The sequence below is a fragment of the Tripterygium wilfordii genome, chromosome 21 (assembly GCF_013401445.1).
Source record: "Tripterygium wilfordii isolate XIE 37 chromosome 21, ASM1340144v1, whole genome shotgun sequence".
Classification (NCBI taxonomy): Eukaryota; Viridiplantae; Streptophyta; class Magnoliopsida; order Celastrales; family Celastraceae; genus Tripterygium; species Tripterygium wilfordii.
The window spans coordinates 833,297-839,296 of NC_052252.1; the positions used below are offsets into that span (position 1 = coordinate 833,297).

Genomic DNA, 6,000 nt, shown 5'->3' on the forward strand with positions numbered 1-6,000 from the left:
AGACATCAGATGCTAAACTGAAAATTTTTAAATAAAGTTTCACTTGTAAGGTTTAATTAGTAGAGAGTAGAGACTGAGACTGCACACTTGTAAGGTTTAATCACTAGGAAAAAAATGCATGTTTGTACACAACCTTCCTTTCCTTGATCTGCTTAACTTTAAGTCTTACATAGGCAAGGGGTAGATATTCTTGGATCTGTTAGTGATTTTTGCTCCTTTTTTGGGTATCCACAGGTTTTTTGAGTTGCCATGCCACTTCCGGTTTCTGTGAGGAACCATGAACTGATGGCCAAGCTTCTTAGATACCTGACCATTACGTGCAAAAGTGGTGGATACCTAACAGCGACAACCTCCAGCCAGGAAGAACGTGGTGTTTTAAGTATTCATTGGCAGATTTGAATTATTATGAGTACTCTGGTTTGATGATAAATCAGTGATATTGATTCCTCATAAAAGTTGTTAATTTGCAGGATGATTTGATGTTAGTAACTTTCAGTTTAGTTTAGAATTCAACACCAATGCTCTTATCTGTTTTGATTATTAATCTCTGTAATATTGCTCCTGAGACCATGGAGATGATGGTTGATCATATCATATTTACACTTACTTTTTTCTTTCTTCCTCTTATTTATTGGAATAAAATTGGATATTAGATGAATAATAATTGTGGATTTTAATTTTAAGATTAAAAAAATCGTGGACTTCTTAAATGAATTGAACAAAATAACAAAAGAAAGGAGGAAAAAAAGACCTCTACGCCTTGAAGCTATCAGGGTTTGACTTCTTAACAGCGACAACCATACCAACACAAGCCCTTGAAGATGCATAGGTCTTCTTGTCAACCAACCCCTGGAGACCTCCCAAATCCACCTTCGTCAAGCACCGTGTCTGGTCTAAAATTCTTGGTTGCACTATTTAGCTCTGGTAATGTGAAGATTTTATGGTTCCGCGGCGTAAGAAGAATCTCACTTGATGGAAGTATTTGCTTCACTTTCCAAAAACTTCATCCTAGACATCTCCTTGGCTTTCACTATTGTTTCTGACCATAACACCGGGCACACCCCCCCCCCCCCCCCCCCCCCACTCCCCTTTGTTTGATATTGTCCCTCTCTGTTAGTGCTTCTTCTGCAGCAATGAAGCAACAAAAGCTATAAGATACATAATAGTTTAAATTTGTGTTACATCAACTGCACACTTGTTTTAGACAATAAAATAGTAAACCAAAAAAGTGGGATAAAAATGAACAGTAAGAGAATATTTAAGAAAGCTCAACTTGGTCTCAATACTCACAATCTTCGATATCCTCTCCATCTAAACCCACGAACACAGCAAATCCTAATCCCTGCTCATCAAATTTACGTGGAACTAAACAAAATAAAAGAAGATGTAAATTAAATTAAGAAAACAACAAATTCTAATCCCTGCTCTAACACTGAACTGCTCAGCATAAGTGCCAAGCATATGCACTGGTCAAGTGTTTGTAAGATTTTGGAATTATATAATAACACCATTTGAATTAAACACAGGTTATGAAATAAACTAACAGGTATAGAACTATCATTGATTCATTGTATATGTTACATACTATTGAAAGAAAAAATCAATATATTTTGAGTCTCATACCCAGTACCCCACACCATATCGAAATCAATCCACTTTGAGAAAATAAAACAAAGACACCCAACGCGATGATAGTTCATTATATCTCAATAAATAAACATGAATTACCACGAAAATAAACAACTTATATTTACATTTTCCTATTCCAGAATTCAGTATATGATTCTTGGACCAAAATGCATAAAAAATTGTTTCAAGTGTACTTGTGCTTGAAATTTGTATGCAGTAAATTAAGGAACCTGAATATGATGCTGACTCATTTAATTTATGGCAAACCTTTTGGAAGAACTGTCCATGTTGCAATTTTTCCCTCTATACCAGCAACAATAGCATCTTACAAAAAGAAATGAAAATTTTAAACAGTGCAATGCAATGGTAGTAATTTCTGAATATGAAACAGAATAACATAACTTCACACTGGTCTGACATCACCGAGTCAAGTCCAATTACCCTCAATTACTAATAGTTTTACATGTTTCAGTACAATAATAGTTTTCAGTTCAAGAAAAACCATAAATCTATTTTGATATCCAATAGTAGTCACTTCATTAATAAATGCATATCAGTATTCAGTAGTGCAAAAGAATCAAGAGCAACAAAGAAGCAACCATTCTTCTACCCTTTTCTGTCTCCTACAGTCCTACTCTATATGAAGGGTCAACCTAGTGTCTTCCAACAATTAGCATTGAGACATGCCCAATCCCTTCACCTTCTTCAATATCAATGATCAAAGGCATTCAAAGCTTAAAATGAAAATTTGCAATTTTTGATAATGAAGCATAAAAGGAAAGAAATCTAGACCAAGTATACTTAGAAGCAATTCTCCAGACTAAATAAAAGTAAATTCAGTTAGTTCAACTCATAATTTACCTGCGACGGATCTATCAACATAATTAACTTCTCGCGTATGCTAATCGAACACCACATTCTCCAACACTGCCAACCACAGTCAATCTATATCATACTCATATATATAATATATGTATATTGACATGCCAAAACAAAATTTACCGTACAGTACAATATCAAACTAAACACTATAGCCTCTCCATCCAAACTTTATGGCATTCCAGATTACTCTTTTTCCCTCGAGAGATCAATGCATCCCCCTTCAATATTTGAGACACCATTATCACTCCAGCAGTGTTTGTCATTTCCAATTAGATATCTATTGTGATCAGTAGACAGGGTTGAACAATATCATAAGAAATATCGTAATCAGATTTCGATCAGCAAGGTTGAATAACCTTTGCTATTTAATTATTTTAACAATAACCTCTTAACCTAAGTTATAACTCTCAGATTGTCCTTTAGTTGTTGAAGCTTAGTATCACTGTCATCGACCTTCACTGTGGAGATAAATTTCCAATATTCCTGCAGATAAAAGAAAAAGAAATCAGAAATCAGGAAATCCATCAAAGAACAACAAAGACATCAAATTTGACATCCAGTTCTTCTGATATCACAAAATGTAAATCCTCACTTACTCAATAGTCGATACGAAATATACAATTTAACATGAATAAAAGGATTGATGAGCGTGAGGTCCATGGCTAATGGCTCATTTCAAAGAAGTGCAAAGAAATAGATTTGACTGCCAGTTCTTGTGATATAAGAAATTGTAAATTCACACGAACTCAATACGAAATATACGGTTTTACAGAATTAAAAGGATTGATAACCGTGAGGCCCATGCCAAATGGCTCATCCACCTAGTTGGTCAAGCAAATCAATTCATTACCCTCAATTGCAAAAATTAATGTAAAAAAAAATTGAAGGGAACATAGATAGATATATTTGCAGTCTAGATCTTCGAAAGAGAAACAAAGAGAAGAATTTCAGAGTAAATAGATCACTCATCAAATCGAATCGGGTAATACTCACACGCACAATTCCAGGAAGATGTGAGATAAGAGTTTGAAAGGAGCCCTAGATCCCAAGATTAGTCAAACCTACCCTGATTGATGAAGGAAGCCGAGTCTGGACTGAAGTATGAACCGTCGTGAGAAGTATGGAAGCTCTAAAATCGCAAGCGAAACAAAACTTCGATTGATAGCAAAGAGAGAATGAGAAGGCCAAAACAGACCTTCGGTCGAAAGCAAAGAAAGAACCCGTGTCGGCATCACGTTAACAATACTTGAAGAACAAGAATCAACTAACCTGACTGATCGCAGGATCAATCACGCCGAACCCTTGTCGAAGTACGGACGTGTAATACTTCCACACCAATAGCCATTTTGTCGAACACGGAATTACAATAGCCAGGCGCGACAATTAGGAAACAATTGGGGAGAGGGAAGAACGGAATAGGAGGCGTAGGAGAGAGAATGTGCATGAATGGCCGAAGAGAGGCTTCTTGTTCTTGTTGGGACCGTCTTACGTTCACCCGACTGTCAGTCCACCCTCAATCCACCCTTGTTAAAAAACGTTCGATTTAAAATATAAGTTTTGGAAAAGACCATCATAACCTTCACATATAATTTTAACACTCTTATTCTAATGGGGTAGACCATCCACTGAGGTGGACCTTAGTAAAATCCGTTCTTGTTCTTTTTGTTGTTGTTGGGGCTATAAATAGGTTAGCAGGGAGAAGGTTTATGTGTTTTTGTAGCGGCTAGGATAAAATCCAGTAAAAGCAATTGAACGGCTGGATAGTGTTTTTTTTTCTTCTTTGATAATAACGGCTGGATAGTCATTTAATACAGGCAGGTTTGTGTACAAATGAACGAATTCCTGAAAATTCAGATTCAGTTGGTAGTTATTTATAACTGTTCTCTAGCTAGTTGGATCTGGACCATCCAAAATATGTAGGAAATAAAATAAAAAAAAAAAAAAAACTGATTATAGCTTGATTATGGACTTTATGAAATTAAAAATCAGAAAAATTGTAGGGAAATTACAGGACACTAGTGTCTTGTCCGTACGTTGTTGCAGGGTGTTTTTCCGTATAACGGTATACATAAAGGGGATTCCAAAGATCAAAATAAACCACAAAAATTAAACATAACATAGAAGCCCATTGGCAAATCCAAGTAAAATTCAATCCAATCGGGAGAAGGAGAAAACTACAAAAGACCTCATGAATCCATAATCGTCTAGACCACAAAGCGATTGCTCCAATCACAGCTCCAAAATCAAGTACGTGGCACCATTAGCAAAACCATCGGTCAATGAAAATGGAAAACAAAATCAATTGAATACGCTAAATACTCGACACGCATATGGACAAATGAAAATCAGATTCTTTGTCAATAAAAATGAGTCTTCATGTGTGTTTGTGTGTGTGAGAAGCAGAGAGATTCTTACTTATGCATCCCACTTCTACATCATGCTAAACAACATTGATTGGATCTCAACACATGACATAGAAAGGGGAAAAAAATACATCAATATCAGCACATATGTGTCTGAGTAATTACCTGAATTCATATGGGTTTGATTCAAAGAAGCCCCAACATTAATAGTACTGCTCTCTCTCTCGACCGGAGAAGACTTCACTACCTTTAGGGGAGTGTTGTGGTTCTATAGTTAGAAGATACACAAAGATGAAAGAGCAATGCACGTTTCCTCTCTTTGGGTTTGAATCTCAACTGCCATCAGTCGATCCTTGGTTCGACAAATTTCAGCAAAAATAATCAACAATCAAATATGCAATTTCTTCTTACTCTCTTTTTTTCTTGGTAACAATCATCACAGCAAGAGACAGAGACGATGAAATGAAGCTGTACAAAAATCAACCACACCAACATCAACAAAATCATCAAAGCATACACAGCTCACACACATAGATAAACATTCTCCCAATCATTGTACTATTGAGTACATATATATGTGCGTGACCTCTAAAAAAATACCCAAAATAAAGCATAATTCGAGGGAAATGTACTTCATAGAATACAAAGTTCTCACCAGCCATCACTATGTTCCCCATATGCACATTCTCAGGACCAAGCAGATCATTTGAGACCTACCAAATGGAAGGGAAATGGAGTCAATAATAGTTTCAATTTGTTAAACAATACAATTATAGAGTCTATATGTATGTTCTTCTAATCAATATCACACAAATTTATGCTAGAAGAAGTTCTGACAGCATAAAATGAGGTGATGCCAGGAAAATGGAATTTGAGACAAAAAGGAAGTATAGCAGATAACAAACATACCATATTGTTGAATGCTGTCAAATAGCTTCACCATGACATCTTTAGTATTACTGATCTGCCCAAAATATCCAAAGAATAGTGAGCCTAATTTCAGGGCAATTATTTGCTGTCAAAAGAGTTTCGAATCATTGCCTCTATTATAATCTAATAAATGTTTCAACGGCTCAGGAGCTTCTCTTAGGTGTGAAAGCTTTATCCGCCCTTACCTACAACAAAG

At 35.8% G+C, this 6,000-nt stretch overlaps 1 long non-coding RNA gene across 10 annotated transcripts; it reads right to left on the bottom strand.

Moving 5' to 3' along the window:
- Positions 1–649: 649 nt before the first annotated feature.
- LOC119988439 lies at positions 650–4,027 on the bottom strand. Of its 10 annotated transcripts, none has more exons than XR_005465612.1 (4): positions 3,781–4,027; positions 3,577–3,605; positions 1,291–2,994; positions 650–1,125 (listed from the first exon to the last, which is right to left on the bottom strand). It is a non-coding gene; the product is annotated as an uncharacterized LOC119988439 (long non-coding RNA). The 10 variants fall into 10 exon arrangements; XR_005465611.1 differs by having other exon boundaries at positions 3,505–3,605; XR_005465608.1 differs by having other exon boundaries at positions 3,577–3,640.
- Positions 4,028–6,000: the final 1,973 nt, after the last annotated feature.